This window comes from Choloepus didactylus, chromosome X (assembly GCF_015220235.1).
Source record: "Choloepus didactylus isolate mChoDid1 chromosome X, mChoDid1.pri, whole genome shotgun sequence".
Classification (NCBI taxonomy): domain Eukaryota; kingdom Metazoa; phylum Chordata; class Mammalia; order Pilosa; family Megalonychidae; genus Choloepus; species Choloepus didactylus.
The window spans coordinates 29,801,584-29,825,411 of NC_051334.1; the positions used below are offsets into that span (position 1 = coordinate 29,801,584).

The 23,828-nt window shown below is 40.2% G+C and overlaps 1 protein-coding gene and 1 pseudogene across 4 annotated transcripts in view; both read right to left on the minus strand.

Moving 5' to 3' along the window:
• Positions 1–23,828, minus strand: part of TASL (TLR adaptor interacting with endolysosomal SLC15A4) — a 301,857-nt gene that overhangs the window by 219,233 nt on the left and 58,796 nt on the right. The gene's annotated exons all lie outside the window — the stretch shown is intronic.
• LOC119522575 lies at positions 13,384–14,323 on the minus strand (annotated as a pseudogene).

Here is a 23,828-nt window from a genome sequence, read left to right on the forward strand (position 1 = left end):
TGATGACTCTGATAGGATATTTCCATGGAGGTGTGGTCCCACCCCATTCAGGGTGGGCCTTGATCAGTGGAGCCATGTAAATAGGCTGACAAACAGAAGGAACTCAGTGCAGCTGCAGCTGAGAATGACATCTTGAAGAGGAGCTACAGCCAAGAGGGACACTTTGAAGAACGCACTGGAACTGAGAGAGGAGCTTCAGCTTACAGAGACATTTTGGAGACTGCCTTTGAAAGCTGACTTTTGCTCCGGAGAAGCTAAGAGAGGACACATGCTGGAAGAGCAACTGAGAGTGACATTTTGGAGAGAAGCTGAAGCCTAGAGAGGAACTTCCTGAGAGAAAGCCATTTTGAAACCAGAACTCTGGAGTAAAAGCCAGCCACATGCCTTCCCAGCTAACAGAGGTTTTCCGGACACTATTGGCCATCCTCCAGTGAAGGTACCTGATTGTTGATGCGTTACCTTGGACACTTTACGGCCTTAAGACTGTAACTGTGTAACCAAATAAATCCCCTTTTATAAAAGCCAATGCCGTATTTTGCATTGTGGCAGCATTAGCAAACTAGAACACCCACCCAGCTTAACTAAACCTAAATTGCTGACCCAAATTGCTGACCCATCAAGTAGTGAGTAAATAAAATGGCAGTTGTTTTACGCCAATATGTTTTGGAGTGATTTGTATATAGCAATAGAAAACTTATACACTGGATATGTAGGCTCAGTTTCACCATTGATTCTCAATAATTTCAACAAATTTTTTAAGCAACTATTATTAGCCAAGTCCTGTGCTGGGATGGGGAATAGAGCTGTAGGTCCCAAAGATAAGAGATCTTCTGGTGTCACAGGAAAGTCAGACTTTAATGGTAATTACAAGTGTGGTAAGTGTAAGGAACGAATAAACACAGATGATACAGAAGTGGATGACAGAAGGGAACTTGACTTAATCTAGGAAATCAGGCATGCCTCCTTGAGTAAAGACTTTTCAACTGAGACTTGAATGAAAAGGAGTTTGATAGGCTAGGGGTTGAGAGTGAGGAAAATCAACAGAAAAAAAAAAACCCACATGCTTAAAGGCCCAGAGCTGAGAAAAAGTAGGGTGTGTTCAAAGAATGAACAAGGCCCATGATGGGTAGGGCATTAAGAGAAATCAAGGGAGACTATGCTTTAAGACGAGTGTCATCTTCAAAAGGTCAAGGTCAACAAACTTCAATGGCCTACTTCCATTTGCTACTTTCCCAGGACAGTCAGAAATTTTCTATCTTATAAAAGCCCTACACTCTCTTGGAAACATGCCCAGTGTTCTGGTTTTAATCTAAGGCAAAATAATAATAGCTTCTTGAGCATTTATCATGAGTCAGGCACACTGCTAAGCCCTTTACATGTTTTATTTTATTTAATCATCCCTATGGTCCTATGAGTTAAACTAGTCATATCCCATTTTTACAAATGAAGAAACTAAGACAGTCATATACCTGGTAAGTAATAAGCCAAGATTAAATCTAAAACCAGAGCTCATAATATGCTATCTTATAATACCTCTTTAAACTATGTTGTCAGTCTGCTGATAGTCTTTTGAGCACAGAAATTTAGCTACTCCATAAATATCAAAGTATGAAAAAATGAAAAGTCCATTAAAGGAAAATATGACTTAGAGGATCTCAGACTGACATAAGCAACCATCATGTGTATAAAGTGTTGCATTAATTAATGAGCTACAGTAGCCAAGATTGCATTCTAGTTAAGGGAGATGAGATTTAAGACTCAAAAAAAAACAAAAAACAAAACAACAACAAAAAACAACCTATGATTGTAGCCTATACTTCAATCTGTACCTAATAAAACAACCAAGTATGAATGAAGCAAAAAGAGTTCACATACCACCTTTTACGATTTATTGGTTATTCAACAGTTTCTTTTATTTCCATAAGATCTTCTATTTTTTTATTTACTCTTGTAATGTCTTCTTTATGTCCCTTACATTCTGTTCCATGGTCTTCTTCATGTCCTTTATATCCTTTGCCATGTTTTCATTCCTCGATTGTAGTTCTTTGATTAATTGTGCCAAGTACTGTGTCTCCTGATATTTTGATTTGGGTCTTTGGGATTGCGTTCTCCACATCATCTGGTTTTATCATATGCATTAAGATTTTCTGTTGTTTTTGGCCTCTTGGCATTTGCTTTGCTTGATAGGGTTCTTTCAAGTTGTGTAAAAAAAAAAATACCAATCTAATTTTTCAGAAATACAAGTTGGTGGCATACACTTTCTCTAACTAACCAGCAGATGGCGTCTGCGAGTCATCTATACCCCTCAAGTCAGTTCTCAACTTTGTTCTTGTAGTGTGTGGGGAAATGATTCTTGTGGGGTTCAGTTGGTGAACTCAATTTGGGTGTGTTGCTGGAGCCGTCTGCCCTGAATGTGGGGCGTGTGTCCGGGTGGCTAGGGAGGCAGGGCAGCTTAAATATTCAAACCTCCCAGGTGTTCCTGGAGATTCAAGGCTGTTGCAAGAGTCTAAGCCTTCATTTCAGTTCTGCCCCTGATCCTCTCTGACGCTGACCCACAAACCACCGGCACTGACGTAGCGTCCCTGGGTTTTCCGAGTGGGCCCCCCTTCTCAGCTGTGATCTTCCAGGACCTCTGCTGAGGGAAGGCTATGCTACATCACAAGTGCGCGCCGTCCCTCAAGGGAAGTCCCAGGCTGCCGGGCCATGCAGGGATGCTCTCAGCCTGATGCAAAGATGGCTGAATGGGGCCTCTCCACCCCTCCCCTCTCCTCGCACAGTTCCTCCTTCCCAGCTCTGGGACAACTGGTGCTGCTCTGGGCTGTGGGCACGGCCCCGGGCAGGAGTGTCTCCAGCCCGCCGGGGAGCAGCTGCAAGCAGCGGGGTTTCTTTATCCTTCCGGCTCTACCCTCCACTCCCCTGGCCTAGAGGGAATCTACAGCAGGCTATCCTCCATGCCAGACACCGAGAGGCTGGTTCAGACTGCTTCTGCCGTGCTTCACTGCGCGGTTTTCACCGTCGCAAATGCAGCCGCTCCTAGGTTTTCCCTTTTTTTTTTTTTTTTTTTTTAAAAGAACCAGTCCATCTCCAAATGCCAACCCCCAGCTTCCCCACACTGCAGCGTGGCTGCAGGTCTTTCAGCTGGCTTACTCACTCGTTTCAGAATGCAGACTCCCGTTTTCACCAAGCGTACGGCCCCTGTGGTTCTAGCAGACCTTGTCCAGCTGGTGCATCGCTGAAACCAGTATTCTGGGTCACCTTCTGGTTTTTATCTAGTATTTTTCACGGAGGTGTTATTTTGCCCTGTCTCACCTAGCCGCCATCTTAGGTTCTCTCCTATTGGTTATTCAAAGACAGCCATATTGCAAAAAGTAAATTCTGCAAAAGTGAAAAGAGGTGTGTCTAGAAAAAGCCATTGTAGTAGTGTCTTGTTCCCTCTGGGTCTGAGCCTTCAAACATCCTGAGACAGTAGATCAAGATCCCTGATAGCACCATTAACAAATAAATCATTGAAGAGTAAAATTAAACTAAATTAAGATCCTTGGGAAAAGAAAATCAGTACTCTAGTACAATGGTTCCACAGCTAAATTGGGTCAACATAATTATTTAAGTTCTAGCTTTTAGGCCACTTCAATTTGGCTATCAATGCTGTATTGAATTGCTAAAGAATTAGTGAGGCAGGGCTCCCATTTCCAAACTGATACTTATAAACACCAGATGTTTCTGGAACCACCACTTCTTCTAAGGAGGTTTGCTTCTCTTGCAATTTAATAAGAAACAAGACTTTGGAATAGAGTGTGTTCTCAAAGCTGAGGTGTTCTCAAAGTTGAACTTATGGGACAATAGGTAACAAGTACACTCATCTTAAAAGCCAAAGTTTTGTGGATGAGCAATTCTATGAATATTGAATGTCTTTTTAACCTGTAAGAGGATAACACCCTTGATTGATTTTTTTAAAGGCCTAGGTTCAATTTAAAGAATCTCTGCATGAGGTATACCAATTGATGTGAAGTGTTTATTTTACTTTCAATGTGTTTATCCATTCCTAAATGTGTGTATTTGTACATCTACATACTCACTAACGATATCTTCTTTTAAAACATGAATGTGAATGATACAATTTAAAGAAGAGCTGTTTCTGCTTTCCTTACAAAATATATTTAATTTGCTATTCAAACAGAAGAACTACCAACATCTCAATGTCTGACTTCCTCAAATGTACAGATGTCTTCTGAGACCTGAATTTCCATTTCTATCTGCTATAACTACTTATGGAAACATACACCTTATTTTGACATGTGATCCAAAAGAGACAGTTTACCACAATTCCTTCAGAGTTTATGTGAATAATGAAACATGTGAACTACTTCTGGCCGAGATGGAGCAACAGGGACTTGATTTACAGGAACAAAATATATAAAACAACAGTTTCCAAGAGACTGGACATCAGGCAACAAAGGACAATAATCCCTGAAAGACAGGAAGCATACTAGGGGAGTCCTATAATTTTTCCCAGAAAACTGAATCCAACAAAATATTAAAAGGATAGATAATACATTATAAACAAGTGGGGTTTGTCCTGGGAATGCAAGGTTGGTTTAGCATTCAAGAATCAATGTAATTCACCATATTAACAAACTAAGATAGAAAACCTATATAATCATCTCAACATATGAAGAAAAAGCATTTGCCCAAATCCAATATCCATTCCTGATTTAAAAAAACAAAACAAAACAAAACAAAACTCCCAACAAACTAGGAATAGAAGGGAACTTCCTCAACCTAATAAAGGGATCTTAGAAAAAGCTACTGGTACCCTCATACTTAATAGTGAAATACTTAATGTTTTCCCCCTAAGATCAGAAACAAGGTAAGGATATCCATGCCCAACAATTCTACTCAAAATTGTACTGGAGATTGTAGCAATTGCAGTAAAGTGGGAAAAAGAAATAAAAAGTAACCATATTGGTAGGGAAGAAGTATAAACGTCTTTATTCACAGATGACATGCTTGTCTATGTAAAAATCTTATGGAATCTACAAAACAGATACTAGGACTAATAAGTGAATGTAGTAAGGTTGCAGGATACAAGATTGACAAACAAAAGTCAATTTTATTTCTATATACTAGCAATGAATATTAGAAATGGAAATTATAAAAACAATATCATGTAAAACAACACCAAAAAATATAAAATACTTAGCGATAAATCTGACAATGTGCAATACCTTTATATTGAAAACTAAACATTACTGAGAAAAATTAAAGAAAATGTAAATAAATGGAGAGATATACTATGTTCATTAATTGGAAGACTCAAAATTGTGAAGATATCAATTCAAAGAAAACCCAATCAAAACTCCAGCCTGAGCTGTTAAAAAAGCTGTAAAAGAGTTCAGACTTCATTTAGAGATATGAATGAAGCAGGTCTGGTTAGGATGAAGGCAAATCAGGCCAGAGGGTAAAGGATGATATTGATGGTGTTTTAGAACTTCAACTTCTGTGTGAGACCAAGGGAAGAGATGTTTATTTGGTGCAGGATCTATATTTTCTGTATACACTAAATATTTTAACTTGTACAGTCAGTTTATTCAAACACCATAAGTACATGGAACTTTGAATAGGAAGTGAGATCCGGTAGGTTTACACAGGTTAGGGTGACATCCTGATACATCCCAAAGTTATTTGGGCAGAAAATAAAAATGTATTTGCAGGGCCCCCCTGAGGAACTGGGAAAAAATGTGGGACTACTGGACTTCCTGACCTGGGTTATTACTGATATTCTCACAAACACTGGGGACTACCAACTTGGTAGGCTGACCCTCGATCTTGGGGCTTGCCCTTATGAAGCTTGTTACTGCAAAAGAGAGGCTAAGCCTACTCATAATTGTGCCGAAGAGTCTCCCCCAGAGAACCTCTTTATTGCTCAGATGTGCCCTCCCAAGCCCACTTGGCAGGTGAACTCACTACCCTCCCCCCATGTGGCACATGACTCCCAGGGGTGTAAATCCCCCTGGCAACGTGGGACATGATTCCCAGGGATGAGCCTGGACCTGGCATCGTGGAACTGAGAAAATCTTCTTGACCAAAAGGGGGAAGAGAAATGAAACAAAATAAAGTTTCAGTGGCTGAGAGAGATTTCAGATGGAGTTGAGAGGTCACTCTGGAGGATATTCTTATTCACTATATAGATATCCCTTTTTAGTTTTTAGTGTATTGGAATAGCTAGAAGGAAATACCTGAAACTGTCAAACTACAACCCAGTAGCCTTAATTCTTGAAGACAATTGTATAATTATGTAGCTTACACAGTGTGACTGTGCAATTGTGAAAACCTTGCAGTTCACACTCCGTCTATCCAGCATATGGACAGATGAGGAGAAAAATGGGGATAAAAATTAAATGAATAATAGGTGGGATGGGGGAATTGGGTGTTTTTCTTTACCTATGTTTTCATTCTTTTTTTATTTTTTTATTTTCTTTGGAGTAATGAAAATGTTCAGAAATTGATTTTGGTGATGAATGCACAACTATATGACGGTACTGTGAACAACTGGTTGCATGCTATGAATGACTGGAGGGTATGTGAATATATCTCAATAAACTGAATTAAAAACAAAAAAAACTCCAGACTGATTTTAAAAGAAAAAAAAACAAGCTGATTCTAAACTTCATATGGAAATGCAAAGGACCTAGAATACCCAAAACAACTTTGAAAATTAGGAATAGTTGGAGGAGTTACACTACTTTATTTCAAGACTTATTATAAAGTTACAGTTAGTTTTGCATAATGACTGATAAATTGACAATAGATCAGAAGAGGGAATACACAAATAGACCTACACATATATGGTCAATTGATTTTTGACAAAGGCTTAATGGCAATTGAGTACCAAAAAAGCTAGTCTATTCAATAATTTGGTCTGGAACAGTTGGATATCCACATGTGAAAAAGCAGCCTTCAATCCACTTTGCACCATGTACAAAAATTAACTAAAATGTATCATGAACCTAAATATAAAACTTACAACTATAAAACTTCTACAAAAATTTAAAAAAAAAATCTCTGTGAAATTGGGTTAGGCAGTGATTTCTTAGAAATGTCACCAAAAACACTGATACAGAAAAGAAGAGAAAATGATAAGTTGGATTTCAACAAAATTAAGAGCTTCTGCTCTACAAAAAATACTCTTAAGAGAATGAAATTATAAGCCACAGATTGGAAAAAAGTATTTGCAAATCACATATCTGATAAGAAATAACTTCCAGAATATACAAAGAACTCTCAAATATAAATTATAAGAAAACAAAACAAGCAACCCAATTTAAAACTGGGCAAAAAAATATGAATAGACACTTCACCAAAGAAAATATGTGGATATCAAATAGCATATGAACAGATGCTCAACATCATTAGTTGAGGAAAATGTAAATTAAAATAAAAATGAGATACTACTACATATCTAGTAGAATGCCTAAAATTAAAAAGACTGGCAATGCCAAGTGTTGGAGAGGATGTGGAACAACTGGGCCTCTCATACAAATGTAAAATGGTACAACCACTTCAGAAAATAGCTTTATAATTTATTAAATATTTAAACATATACCTCCCCCATGATCCAGAAATTCCACTCCTAGGTATTTGCCCAATGAAAGAGGAATGAAAGAATTCCACATGAAGAATTTGCATACAAATGTTCATAGCAGCTTTATTTATATTAGCCCCAAACTGGAAACATCCCAAATGTCCATCAGCAAGTGAATGAATAAATTGTGATGCATCATACAATCGGATACTATTAAACAATAAAAAGGCATGGACTTTTGGTACATCCAAGAACATGGATGAATCTAAAAACATCTTTTCTGAACAACAAAGCCAAAGAAAAATGAGTGCATACTGATGATTCCATTTATATACAACTTTAAAATATACAAACTTATCAATATTGACAGAAAAGAGATCAGTGGTTGCCTGGGGAGGGAGGATGGAGGGCGCAGGAGGGAAAGATTACAAAGGGGCATGAGGAAGATTTTGGAAGATTGTGGTGATGATTTTATAGATGTGTATATACGTCAAAACATCAAATAGTACACTTTAAATACTTGAAGTTCATTGTATGTCAGTTATAACTCAATAAAGCTGTTAAAAAAACAATGCAAATTTTACTTATGCAGTAAATGAGATATGGTATTCTAAAAGAATTTGAACATGAATAGCCTCAAAAGAAAATAAAAATAAAAATAATGGAATTTGGTGCTTTGGTTTCAGTGCAGGAGAATCAGAAATAATGAACAGAATGAGGGACATGGTCAAAGAGCAGCTGCCTCATGGGTTACAAGAATATAAAAATAACTTCAACCAACTTAAAAGTTAGTACAGAAAAGGGAAGCAATTTTATACATAAATGCTGATCATTCTACATTTCTAAATGAATTTTGCTAGTAGCCTATTTTGTCTCTTGAAGTTGAAGATTTAAAATAAAAAGCATTAACTAAAATCTCTAATTACTTTCCCCCCTACTATACACACATAAACACACACATACAGACACACACACACAAAGATACATTTCAATGTGGAAAGAGATCATAAGCATTAATGACCAGTCATTACCAGATAATGTGGTATGCTCTGTAATATAACTTAGGACTGAGAGAGGATAAATGCTCTTTTAAGGTAATAAAAACAGGGTTTTAGTTCACAAATAAATGTTAAATATGGGTTAGAGGGAAAAACGATTGCTCTTAAAGAATTTTGCTTTTTTCCCTTGTAGATAGGGTTTAGAAGGAAATTAATTTTTGTGAAGGCAAGATGTGTTTGATTTTTAAAGTTATAGATCTTCCAGTGCCCTTCACTCTTCATTTCTCCCTTCCTTATGGTCCCCTCCCATCAAAGAGACCACCAGGCTCTGCCTTGGAGCAGTGGTAACTGAAGGAGGGCGGAAAAAAGGCATTAATATTAGGGGATACCTGGAGCTACAAAATCTGCAATGCTCCAGAAGAGACTGATAGTGCTGGAGACTTAATTATTTCTACTGGGAAATTTAGCAAATACTTAGGGCAAGGCCTCTTCTCCTTCCCAACTCCCTATACCAAAGAGGGAAAAGAGTAAAGGGAGAAAAAGAGAAAAATGACTTGAGAAGTATATCAGTCTGGGTCCAATCAGGAAAGAAAACCCACACAGTAATTTGAACAGAGAAAGTTTCATATAAAGCATTATTAACTATAACAGAGGCTTATCATAATGAGGGATTGGTTAGTAAACAGTAAAGAGAACTCTACAGAACTTAAGAATAGCAGATATGGAAGCAGGTACCACCCCTAGAGCTGAGATAGAGTGCCTGAGGAAGATCACCCTCTCCTCAGTAATGAGATCCAGACTTTGCTAGGAAGTCATGGTCATGACTCACTGGATGATGGAGAAATCATTGTGGTGCTGCACTAGCAGAACTTACTGGAAATTCATCTTCTGAAACTTGCTGGAAAAAATCCACCCCCTAGGGTTCCAGAGAAGCAGAGACACACTGTACAAAACTCCCTAAGGAGGATGATGTCAGGGCAAGCTGTTGTACACTAGATGCCGCTGGCTGTGTGCACTGTAGGAGATGGATGCTGGAGAAGCTGTCTACACTGGAGAAGTCCCTCATCTTACAGGAATTTGCTGAGCAAGCAATCAAAACCATTGAACAAAATCCTTTACTTCTGTATGTCTCTCCATTGCCTTCTACTGACTAAGTTTAACATTGCACCAGCTGGCAAAGAAGAATATTTAAAGGGCCCAGATCCATTTTCCCATAGCAGGTAAAAGGTATGAATTTGGATTTGAGAGTGAATGAATCAATAACCAGCACAGAAAGTGAGAAAGAAGGAGAAGAATCAGTGAACAAGGTGCTGTCTAAGCAGGATGCCCTTTGAAGGCATAGGATATGTCTACATAGGACACCTCTCCAAAACCCATAAAGGATATATACAAAGGAGTTGAGTACTGGCCCTCTTCAGCCCTCCATCCATAAGGGTTTGGATCAGCTACCAGCTCTCTGCAATTAAAAACAGTTTAATCTTTGCTCTAGGTCACGTGTGCATTTCCTTTAGGAAACTATGGTGTCTGACACAGGAAGAGGTATCCCCATCCTCCAGGGTCTTCAACCAACATTGGCTACATTTACCAGGTGAGTTACTAGGGGCCCAGGGGCATCTATCCATAGATGACGGCTTAAACAGACTAACAGTATAGTCATCTCCCCAATTTACTCCTCCCCCGAGGGGACCAAAAAGAAAAGGAAGGGTAACACAAGAAATATTTACTAAGTGTTCTTTACCACATATTACACTATGCATTTTTATATACATTATATTTATATGTTATATACATGCATGTTTAGTATTGTGCACTCTGTTATACAGAGGAGGCATAAAAAAAATAGTGACCTGCCCAAGTGACAAAGCTATGACTCAGGACTCATACCTTCTAACTCCAATTCCAGAGCTTATTCCACTAATCCAATGTGGAATATTTGATCCCCATAAATATCACCAAGACAACTTGTTGATAAGACATAGCTGAGTCTATTCTTACCACAATAAGAGAGAAGTTTAACTTGACAGAATCTGAGGCAGGGAGGGGAAATTTGAGACATTTATGAGATTTTGAAGTCTGGCTTAGGGCAGGCCTTTCAATGAGGGGGTAGGTTAGGACAGGGTTAGGCAATGGGAGGATTGTTAAAGCAAGGAATTTAGAGCCTAGGGGTATAAACTGTCATTTGATACATTATTAAAGAGTTTAGGTTTCTTTCATGAAGTTCCTAGAATGAACAATAAGGTTATTTACAACTTTTATCTTCTTGGGATAATTTACTCCTGGGATAGTAAATTATGTTAACGAAGACAGTGTAGTAATAGTAAAGTCACATTAGACTTAATTAGATTGTAGACTGTAAGCTCTGTGGTTGTAAATGGTTTTGGTTGTCATCCATAAGAGCATTTTTCTTTTCTTTTCTTCTTCTTGATAATCAAAAAAATGATCCTTAGCCAATTTCAATATTAAGATCACTCAGCATATTAATTCTTACACAGCACTTTCTAAGTGCTCTAAGTATACTGGCTTATTTAATCATCCTAACAACCCTACAGGTAGGTGCTATTTTCATCAACATTTTAAAGATGGGGAAGCAATGCACAGAGAGGTTAAGTAACTTGCTCCAGGTCACAATGCAATAGGCAGCTGAGCTGGGATTTTTACCCAGGCAGTCTAACTCCAAAGTCCTTGCTCAAGACTAGTATGCTAAACATTCCACAGTAGTGGCTAAGTTGCCATTCCCTCAATTCAAGTCAATTCAGATAATTCAAATCAGACAGGTTATTGGCCCAGGGTCATTAAGTTAAATTGTTGACCTTAAAACTAAGTTTTCAGACCTCCTAACCTGTGTAATTGCACCCTCAACCCCCAACTCCCTGCCCCACTGCCAGTCTTCCATAACTACCTTTTAATTTACAAAGAATAGCTAACAAATTAATTAAATATTGCCCAAAAAAGACAAAATACACACACAAAAACTAGTTCTTCATTAACTTAAGTTAGGAGTGACAGCAAGTAAGAGCAATGACTGAACTTCAATTCCTGCTATAAAATACAAAATGGGAAAGACAGCATTTTTATGTTTTCTCGGTTTCCAAGTGGCTGTGTGAAATGACCTGCATTAAGAGGTGACCAAGGGGAGGATTGTGGGAAGATGACAGAGTAGGAATCTCCAAGAATCAGTCACTACCAGAACAACTATTCAACAGGCAGGAACTGCCTGAATCAACTATTTTGAAACACAGGAGAATGGGAGAACACTGTACAGCATGCAAGGAAGAACAGGAGGAAGTGGCCAGTATATACCAGTAAATTCCTCTCTCTGCACGGCAGTTACTGTTACCCAGCCTTCACTCTCGCAGTAGGCAGCAGTAGGGTCTGGTCCTAGGTGTACCTTAGCTGGTGCCAGAAAGGGACAAAAATCTACTTCCCCAAGATCCAGGGTGAGCACAGGCCAGTCACTGATCACAGAATTTGATTAGCTACTTTGGAACGCTGGGGGCCCAGCTCTGAGGGCATCCATTGTTCTAACCCACCCCGGACAAAGGTGGTAGAGGAGACTTAAAAGACAGTATGCTTTCTCAGAGCTGAAGAAGACAGTTGAAGAGCTATACTTGCTGGGCAGGTAAAGAAATCAGAGCTTTGGAGAGCATGGAAGAAGCGCCTGGCATCCTTCCTAGCCCCTCCCTCATCTCCTCCCTAGGGCAGTTTGGAGCCAGCCAGCACTCCCTTTGTGGGACCCTGGCCTTGTTCTGATGGGGAGAGACTGACTTAGGAAACTCCTCTCTGGCATGCCCTACCCCAACCCCAGAATTTACCCTCCAGGCAAAAGAAGCTTGAGACAAGGAAAGCAATATAAGAAACAATAAAGGTGGATGGCCTGGGCCAAAGGCTTACCTGCTTACCACTTAACACCCAGGAGAAGGAGAAGGTCTGTCTCCTGGCAGTATAAGTATTTTTAAAATCCTCCTGGAAGCAGGGGAACTCCTAAGGCCACTAGCAAGCACAAGCCCAGGACAAGACACAGGCCCAGAAAAGACTGGGAGGCCCCTGCACATTGCATTTGCCTTGAGCAGACTTTCCTGATAGGAGGGCTGACACTCAAGAAATCTTTGTCATATCACCAGCTGGCTAAAAACTCAAGAAACAGACATCTCAGGGAATAAATCCCAGAGCTAACATTTTTAAATATTAAAATGTACAGTGTACATCTTGTAAAAGATCACAAGACAAACAAAGAAACAGGAAATGCTGGCCCGTCCAAAGGAAGAGGATAAAAATCCAGAAAATATCGATGAAGAAGACCAGACTGTGAACACACTGGACAAAGATTTTTCTTTCCTCTACTTTCTTTTATTATCATCATAGTCTTTGCATCAAGATTCATAGCAATGATAGCAGGTTTCCTTTTAAAGCTTAGTATTAAATATTAAATACATTTCCCATTTTAATTTTACATTACTCTGCCAAGAAAAAAAAACTAAAACTCAAGTTATTGGAAGTCTGAACATACTTCCATGATTAGCTGGGTCAAGTAAAAGGTAGTGGCTTTGTTCTTGCTGCTGTATAATCAGATCCAGGCTCTAGAAAGATGGGACCAGGTTATAAATGTTTTTGAAAAGTGAGCTACAAAAAATGGATGGCCTATTATAAGCCAGGTTACAAAGTAAGGATGGGGATAAGGGAGGGACATTTTCTTTCAGAAACAGAATTTCTGACAAGTCCCAGTCCATCATTTTTTCCCAAAATGGTTTGAGGAGGGAGTAAAATCTCAACATGAGCTTCAAAGTACTGTCTGTTTGAGGGGATGGTAGTTGCCTTGCCAAGGAAGGGGATGGCTAAGTTGGACCATCCCCTTCCTCCCCAGCTAGGAAAATGGAAATAGTTTATTGCACAGTGAGTGTGAAAGTGGTCTAAAGGTTTGATGGTAAAGAATTTTCTAAGAATTTCCTAAGAGGTTTCTTCTAGGCTCTTCCTCTCACTTCAGCAGAGAAGTTATTTTTAAAAGCACTTGGGAAGTTCCTCCACCACCCCTCTGGTGGGAAGGCTAAGAGAAGGGAGTCATCAGTACATCCACCTTCTAGACCATAATGGAATTCCTGAAGATTGGAGATCCCATAGAAGTGTACAAAGGCAGCTGCCACTACCAGAATGTGGACAATCTGATGAGACTGGAACCATATGTCAAACTTTCCAGGAAAGAAGCACTCAGGAATTCGAGCAGCATAAATGTCGGCTCCGGTGATGTACATCACAGCCATACAGAAGAACCAGCCCATCTGGCCCACCATGGTGACCTTGACCAAGCCCTCAGTGATAGTAAAGTACATGGTGGGCACAATACCACTCAAGCCAAGTCCCAGGAACACTCCTGCTTTTGTCTGCTGGTGCTTAGGAGTGGCAAACTGGTCCCACTGTGCCACAATGATAGCAGAAATCCCCAGGACACAGACGATGGAGAGTAGATGAGCTGTGGCTGTGGGGAGCAGTAGGAGTAGGAGAGCCAGGGGACAAAGCTGCCCATAATCAGTGAAGCAATCCCTGAATAGTCCAATTTGGAAAAAAATCCAAGAGACTTCTCTGAATGACAACAGATGGTCTGAAAGAGCCAGGAGAAACTGAGGCAGAGCACCACACCCAGAAAAAACATCCCTAAAACCACCTTCTCCTGTACAGAGGCCATGAAGTACATATTTGGCCTGAGCATGGTCACGATCCCCAAAAAGAGAAACAGCAGATGGAGTGACATCATCAGCATGGCAATGTAAACAGCGACTAAAAACTCCTCTCCAGAGATCCAAAGAAAAAAAGGACAATTCTGAATTGTTTGAAATTCTGGAGGAGGATATAGACTAGAGAAGGACCCTACAGAAGCCAAATTGAAGAACGAGAAGAAATATCAGGTAGGAATCTTCTGTCCCAGACCAGCCAATCCTCTCCCCTCCCCCTCATCAGGCTCAGTGCAGGGAAGGCACAAAATCAACAGATAGGACCCCCTCCTACCAGAGACACTGATTTTAAAATCTCTCACAGCAGTGATACTTACCCCCCACTGGTTGAAGACCTGGGGGACAGGAGGATGATTTAAGGCCCAGGCCAGTGAGGGAAAAAGAGACTGAGAAAATGTGCACAGAGACTGTTTCCAGCCCTGGGTCTGAAAACTCTTCCACCATCCTTGAGGGAAGTAGCAGCTAGTAGCTGTTTCCTTGCCTTGGGGATAGCTAAAGTACTGGGTCAGATGAGTGAGTCCTCTGCCACAGGTGTAGCCCCACATCGAGCCAGATTTTCGCAGGCAAAGTGAGGGCATAAGAATCCTGCAGTTTCAGCTCACCTATGTAGACACAGCCTGTGCTCGAAGGCAAAGCAGCCTCTGAGGACGAGTAAGCTACAGAACAGCACCACCTATTGGACAGTCCAGAAAGTGGAAAGAAATAGAAACCCTTTTAAAAAGATGCTTCAGACCCTTTATTAGGACCACAGGAACTGGTCTACATGTCCTGCACAGAAACCCAGCCTGGCTTTGGCTGAGAAGTACGGACAACCCAACTGTCAAAGCAGAGCCCTAAAACAAACCCAGGTCTTGCTGACTGGCAGGAAACAGAGCACCACTGGAAGCCAGCAGATCTATATTATCACATACAGTGAACTTGCTGGGATGCCCAGTGCCTACCTCCCATCCCTGTGGCAGGCAACGGTGGGTGCTTGATTTGAGGGGAAGATCATGGGGACAGAGCCAATCTGACAACTGGCCAGGGAGAGAAACAAAGAAATATAGAGATCAAAGAAAACCAACAAGAAAACCCTAGAAAAAGAGAGAAAACAACCTCCAGAATAAACTAATCAAGAAAATCAGATGCCTAGACAGCAAAAAATCACAAGCCATACCAGGAAACTCGAAGATATGGCCGTCAAAGGAATAAACTAACACCTCAACTGAGATTCAAGAGTTGAAACAACTAATTAAAGATATTCAAACAAATCTTCTACATCAAATCAATGAGTTGAAAGAAAATGTGATGAAAGAGTTGAAGGATATAAAGAAGACACTGAGGACGGAGAGATCTAAGATGGTGGCATAGAGAGGAGTGGAAGCTGGTTAGTCTGCCTGGAACAACTAATAAGCAACCAGGAACAGCTAGTAAATAATCCGGAATAACTGCAGGGGAAAAAAAATGACCATCCACTCATCACACACCAACCTGAACTGGGAGGAATGCCTGAGATCACAGCATAAAATCCGTAAGTAAAAACTGTGGATCCAAGCTGGGAGCCCCTTCCCCCCACAGCCCGAGCTGCAAAGCCTCGTGGAGCCAGAAAGCAGCTCTCTCCAGGCGAGTGAATATAGCACAGCTGAGCACCAACTGGGATTTTAATTAACAAGTGTGGACTGCTCCATACAAATCGCCAACAAGCAGACAGAGGCTTTGGGTGAAAACTGACATTGGAGAGCTGGACTGGCCCTGAGGGGGGCTTTCTGTTCCTGTTTCAGCTCAGTGGAGAAAGCCTCAGCCATTTTCAGTTCTCAGCATTTTCAGTTCTCCAGACAAGGCTGGAGACAGCACAGGCTGAGACAGACCATTGAAATGCTAATGACCTCTACCTAGGGGGTTTATCTTCCCTAAGAGGAAAGGAGTGGGGCCCAGCTCTACTAACCGCCTTCCATTCAGAACCAGACCCCAGAGCCTGGGGGAAAACAGCCACTGGCCACACCTACTTACACCAGTCTGGAGTTACAGGCTGACAGGCGCCACCTGCTGAGCAGAAAAGCACAGTGACCCAAGGCCTCAAAGGGTGTACCAATTTTCTAAGACACACCCACAGGGAAACTGGATACTGAATAGTTCTTCCTTCTGGGTCCAGAGCCCATTTTGGTCTGAGAAAACCTGATTGGGGTAACTAAGGAAACCATGCCTACAGAACAGAAAAGTACAACCCACACTAAGAAAAATGAAGTTATGACCCAGTCAAAAGAACAAACTTACATTTCAACTGATATACAGGAACTTAAACAACTAATACTACATTAATTCAAAAAGTTTAGGGAGGATATGGCAAAAGAGATGGACTGTATAATGAAAATACCAGGCATACATAAGGTAGAAATTGAAAGTTCGAGAAGCCAAGTGTCAGAATCTATGGAAATGAAAGGCACAACACAAGAGATGAAAGACACAATGGAAACATACAACAGCAGATCTCAAGAGGCAGAAGAAAACACTCAGGAACTGGAGAACAAGGCACCTGAAAGCCTACACACAAAAGAACAGATAGAGAAAAGAATGGAAAATTTTGAGCAATGTCTCTGGGAACTCAAGGACAAAACAAAAATCTGGAATGAACGTGTCATTGGTGTCCCTGAAAGAGAAGAGAAAAGAAAAGGGGCAGAAGCAATAATGGAGGAAATAATCAATGAAAATTTCCCATCTCTTCTGAAAGACATAAAATTACAAATCCAAGAAGCGCAGTGTACCCCAAACAGAATAAATCTGAGTAGGCCCACACCAAGACACTTAATAATCAGATTATCAAAAGTCAAAGGTAAAGAGAGAATCCTGAAAACAGCAAGAGAAAAGCAATCCAGCACATACAAAGGAAGCTTGATAAGACTATGTGTGGATTTCTCAATAGAAACCATGGAGGCAAGAAGGAAGTGGGGTGATATATTTAAGATACTGAAAGAGAAAAACCACCAACCAAGAATCCTATATCCAGCAAAACTGTCCTTCAAATATGAGGGAGAGCTTAAAATATTCTCAAACAGACAATGACAGAGTTTGTGAACAAGATACCTGCCCTACAGGAAACACTAAAGGAAGCACTGCAGACAGAAAGGAAAAGACAGGAGTGAGAGGTTTGGAACACAGTTTTGGGAAATAGTAGCACAGCAATGTAAGTACACTGAACAAAGATGACTGTGAGTATGGTTGAAAGAGGAAGGTTGGGACCATGTGGGACACCAGAACAAAAGATGAAAGATAAAGACTGGGGCTGTGTAACTCAGGGAAACCTAGGGTGCTCAACGATAGTAATAAAAGGTACAAATATGTTTTTACATGAGGTAGAACAAATGAATGTCAACATTGCAAGGTGTTAAAAATAGGGTAGGATGGGGGGGAAATACAATAAATGCAAACTAGAGACTATAATTAACAGAAACATTGTATTATGCTTCCTTTAATATAACAAAGACAATATACCAAAGCTAAATGGATATGGGGTGGGGGGGGGGGATAGGGGAAGGATATGGGACTCCTAGCATTGGTGATGTTCTCTGACTCTATCCTACTTTAGGTTAATGCTATCTTTCCTTTTGTTGCTTACTAGCTGTCATGTTTTTTGTTGTTATTGTTGTTTTTTGTTTGTTTGTTTCTTTGTTTGTTTCCTTCCCCCATTTTTCTACTCATCCATCGATAAACTAGACAAAGGGGAGTATGGTCCATATGGCTTTCCCAATCACATTGTCACCCCTCATAAGCTACATCGTTATACAATCATCTTCAAGATTCAAGGGTTCTGGGTTGTAGTTTGATAGTTTCAGGTATTTACTGCTAGCTATTCCAATTCATTAGAACCTAAAAAGGGTTGTCTATATTGTGCGTAAGAGTGCCCACCAGAGTGACCTCTTGGCTCCTTTTGGGATCTCTCTGCTACTGAAGCTTATTTCATTTCCTTTCACATCCCCCTTTTGGTCAAGAAGATGTTCTCCATCCCACGATGCCAGGTCTAGATTCCTCCTTGGGAGTCATATTCCACGTTGCCAGGGAGATTCACACTCCTGGGTATCCGATCCGACGTAGGGGCGGGGGCAGTGATTTCACCTGACAAGTTGGCTTAGCTAGAGAGAGAGGGCCACATCTGAGCAACAAAGAGGCATTCGGGATGAGGCTCTTAGGCACAATTCTAGGGAGGCCTAGCCTCTCCTTTGCAGTAACAGTCTTCCTAAGAGCAAGTCCTGTGGTAGAGGGCTCAGCCCATCAAAACACCAGTCCCCTATTAAACCAATCACTTTAATGAATATAAATGCAAAAATCCTCCACAAAATACTTGCAAATTGAATCCAGCAGCACATTAAAAGAATTATACATCACAAACACCTGGAGGATAAAAATGAGGGGGAGATAAAAACATTCCCGGATAATCAAAAGCTGAGGGACTTCATCACCAGTAATCAGTCCTATAAGAAATGCTAAAGGGAGTTGAGCAGGCTGAAAGGAAGGGACACTAAACAATTGACTGAAACTACATGAAGAAATAAAGATTTCCAGTAAAGATCACATGGTAAATATAAATACCAATATTACTGCATTTTTGATTTATAACTACACTATTTACTTCCTACAGGGTCTAAAATACATAAACTGTAATGATAAATCAGTGGTTTTGGACTCAAAGTAAAATATGTAATTTTTTACAAGAACTACATAAAGGTGGGGGAATAATGGAGTATAGGAACATAGTTTATGTGTCATATTGAAGTTAAGTTGGTATCAAAGAAAAACAAGATTGTTATAGATTTAAGATGTTAAATTTAAGCCCCATGGTAAACACAAAGAAAGTATCAGAGAATATGACCATAGAGATGAAAAGTAAAGTAGGGGTTCTGAGAAGTGGGGAAAGGGGCAATGGGGAGTTAAGAAATGAGAGTAGGGCTTCTGTTTGGGGTGAAGGGAAACTTCTAGAAATGGATGGTGGGAAGGTGATAGCATTGCAACATTCTAAATGTGATTAATCCCACTAATGGAATGCTAGGGAGGGGGTGGAATGGGAAGATTTAGGCTATATATATGTTTCCACAATTAAAAAAAAAAAAGTCTAAATAGATGACAATTAAATGCCAAGGATGATCCTGGATGGGATCTGAGGATGGAGGAGAGGAGGCTCAAAGGGACACAGATGGGTCACACACACACAGAGAAAGGAAATATAGAATGTAAGCTTTGTATCAATGTTAAATTTCTTGAACTTCTTAGCTGCACTTAATGAGATTGCATAAAAGAATGTTCTTGTCCATGGGAAAGGTATATGTGAATTATATTGTTTGTTCAAAGATATGTGCAGCTTGCTCACATATGTTCAGAGGACAGAGCAATAGATGATGGATGATAGATAGGGAGGGAGGGAGGGAGAGAGGGAGGGAAAGAAAGACATGGTAGTGTGACAGGATGTTAAAGGTGGTGGATCCGGGTATTGGGGGAGGGGGGGAGGGGTATGATGGAGTTCTATGAATGGGGTTTGTACTGTTTTTGCAACTCTTCCTGTAAGATTGAATTTATTTCAAAATAAAATCTATTAAATTAAAAAAAAAAAGAATTATACACCATAACCCAAGAGTGATTTATTCTGGGTATGCAAGACTGGTTCAACACAAGAAAACCAATTAATGCAATACACTATATCAATAAATCAAAGTGCAAAAACCACATGAACATCTCAATCAATGCAGAAAAGGCATTTGACAAAATTTAACATGCTTTCTTGATGAAAACACACAAAAGGATAGGAATAGAAGGGAACTTTCTCAATATGACAAAGGCAATACATGAAAAACCTACAGCAAACATCATACTCAGTGGAGAAAGACTGAAAGCTTTCCCTCTAAGGTCAGGAACAAGACAGGGATGCCCACTGCTCACCACTGTTATTCAGCATTGTACTGGAAGTTCTAGCTAGAGCAATTTGGCAAGAAAAAGAAATAAAAGGCATCCATTCTGGAGAAGAAGAAGTAAAACTTTCACTTTTTGCAGATGACATGATCCTATATGTATAAAATCCAGAAAAATCTACAGCAAAGCTACTAGAGCTAATTAAATGAATACAGCAAAGTGGCAGGGTACAAGATCAACATGCAAAAATCAGTAGTGTTCCTATACACCAGTAATGAGCAACATGAGGAGGAAATCAAGAAAAAAAATTCCATTTACAATAGCAACCAAAATAATCAATTATTTAGGAATAAACTTAACCAAGGCCACAAAAGACCTTTACCACAGAAAACTACAAGAAATTTCTAAAAGAAATCAAACAGGACCTTAAAAAATGGAAGAACATACCATGTTCATGAATTGGAAGACCAAATATAGTTAAGATGTCTACCTAAACTTATTTATAGATTCAATGCAATACCAATTAAAATCAAAAAACTTACTTTACAGAAACAGAAAAACCAATAAGCAAATTTCTTTAGAAGGGCAGGGGGCCCCAAATAGCCAAAAATATCTTGAGAAAGAGGAAAGAAGCAGGAGGTCTCACACTACCTGACTTTAAAGCATATTACAAAGCTACAGTGGGCAAAACAACATGGTACTGGCATAAAGATAGATATACAAAACAATGGAATTGAATTGAGTGTTCAGAAATAGACCCTCTCCTCTACGGACAATTGATCTTCGATAAGGCGGTCAAGCCAACGCAACTGGGACAGAGCAGCCTCTTCAACAAATGGTGCTTGGAGAACTGGATACTTATATCCAAAAGAATGAAAGAGGACTCCTATCTCACACCTCATACAAAAATTAACTCAAAATGGATCAAAGACCTAAACATTAACACTAAGACCATAAGAAATTTAAAAGAAAATGGGGGGAAATATCTTAAAGATCTTGTGGTAGGAGGTGGTTTCCTAGACCTTACACCCCAAGTGCAAGCAATCAAAGAACAAATAGATAAATGGGATCTCCTCAAAATTAAACACTTTTGTACCTCAAAGGACTTTGTCAGAAAAGTAAAAAGGCAGCCTACACAATGGGAGACAATACTTGGAAATCACATTCAGAAAAGGGTTTAATATCGAGAATATATGAAGAGATCCTACAAGTCAACAACAAAAAGACAAACAACCCAATTAAAAAATGGGCAATACACATGGACAGGCACTTTTCTGAAGAGGAAATACAAATGGCTCAAAAACATAGGAAAAGATGCTCAACTTCACTGGCTATCAGGGAAATGCAAATCAAAACCACAGTGAGATATCTCACACCTGCTAGAATGGTCATTATCAAAAAAACTGAAAATGACAAGTGCTGGAAAGGATGTGGAGAAAGAGGTACACGTATTCACTGTTGGTGGGAATGCAGAATGGTGTAACAACTCTGTGTGGAGGTTCCTCAGGAAGCTAAGTATAGAACTGCCATATGATCAGCAATTCCATTACTAGGTATATACTCAGAGGAACTGAAAGCTGAGACACAAACAGAAATTTGTAAACCGATGTTTATAGTGGCATTATTTACAATTGACAAGAGATGGAAACAGCCCAAATGTCCATCAATGGACGAGCAGATAAACAAACTGTAGTATATACAAACAATAGAATATTACACAATTGTAAGACAGAACAAAGTCACAGAACATATAACAACGTGATGAACCTTGAGGACACTATGTTGAAAGAAATTAGCCAGAAACAAAAGGACAAATACTGTATGTGGGAAACTGAGTCTTCCATGTTGCCTGAGGCATATCTAGGGTGGTGGCTTAGAACGCTAAGCCTCAGGCCTGCATGGAACACCGTGCGGGCCCGCCCTGTAAAGATATGTGTCTTGTGACTATGACGACAATGTTTACTATTGTCCTAAACCTAGATTGTTCCTTCTGATATGCAACAGGATGTAAACATAGGTATCTGGTGGGCTCTCCCGAGCCTGAGGACATTTAGCATATACTCCCTGATCTTCTGAAATAAATAACTGGAGCAAAGGTGCATTATCATCCATTTAGCACGAGATGCTGTGGGCCCCCTGATCCCTTAATTCTTAACTTTGTGTCTGTGTCTCATTCCTGCGCCACCCTGTCAGCAACAAGTGGCGCCCAACGTGGGGCTCGAAGAACTGGACCTGGTTCCTGACAGAAGAATCGCTTGAATGACTGAGGTACAGCGGCGCTGGAACTCGGGTGGAGGTAACGGCCGTCTTTTGTATGCGTTCCTTGTAGAACGACCCCGAGCATTATAAGCAGGGTAATGGGTAATGTTGAAGGACACAATAAATATGTTTCCTATATTTCCCTCTTACGGCAGCTGCTGCGGGCCAGCGGTGTCAAGGTGGGGGAGTCAGAAATCTTAGAATTGCTGCAGGTTATTGAAAAATACTGCTCTTGGTTCCCTACCCTTGGCTCCCTTGAATTGTATGACTGGGAGCGGGTACGTAAGGAATTGAAACAAAAACATATGCAAGGAGTTAATTTACCCATTACTATTTGGTCTACATGGTCTTTAATTAAGTCTGTTCTTGAGACTTTAAAAACTGATGATGACGAGGAAGAATATGAGTCTGATGACAATACTGGTCCCAATCCTCTTTCTGATGATGATAAGGATAAAAAAGATCCAGTAAAATCTGCTAAAGTTTTTTATTCTTGTCAATGCCCCAAACCTCCTTCTGCGCCTTGCTGGGAGGAATGGCCCCCGCCTCCTCCGCTGCCTCTTCCTGCACATAGCTGTACCCCGGTAGTTAAACCTGCCCGCCTCTCTGGCATACAGCAGGGTCTGGCAGAAGCCAGGCAGCAAGGAGATTTAGAGGCCATATGTTGTCCTGTTGCCTTCCCTGTTACGGTTCGTGAAGAAGTGCCTCCTGGCCGAGACGCTAATTATCCTGATGGAGTTTATACTTACTTCCATGAGCATGTCCCATTTGCAGTTCTTAAAAGAATTGAAAAAAGCTGTACAAACGTATAGGGTTCATTCCCCTTTTTCAGTTGGCATATTGCAAAGTTTAGCTGAAGGTTCTCGTCTAATTCCCATAGATTGGACCACATTAGCCCATACAGTTCTTAGCCCAGGAGAATATCTACAATTTAGGACTTGGTGGACTGAGCATGCAGAACGACAGGCTGCACATAATCGGCAACAGAAAGTAAATATAAATCTAGATCAATTACTGGGCCAAGGAGCTTATTCCACTGTTGAAAATCAGTCTGTTTATAATGATCAGGCAATCGAGCAGATTCGCCATTGTTGTTTGCAAGCTTGGAACAAAATTGAAGCTAAGGGTAAAGCTGCACAATCCTTTCAAAAGGTTTTACAAGGGCCGAAAGAATCGTATCCAGATTTCATTGCCCGGCTCCAAGAGGCAATACACCGGCAGATTACTAGTTCAGAGGCTGCCGATACTATTTTGCAGCTGCTAGCATATGAAAATGCTAATAAAGATTGTCAACGAGCCATTGCCCCATTTAAAGGTAAAGCTGATCTTACTGGCTATATTCGTTTATGCCAAGATATTGGGACTGAAGGTTATAAAGCAGAAATGATGGCT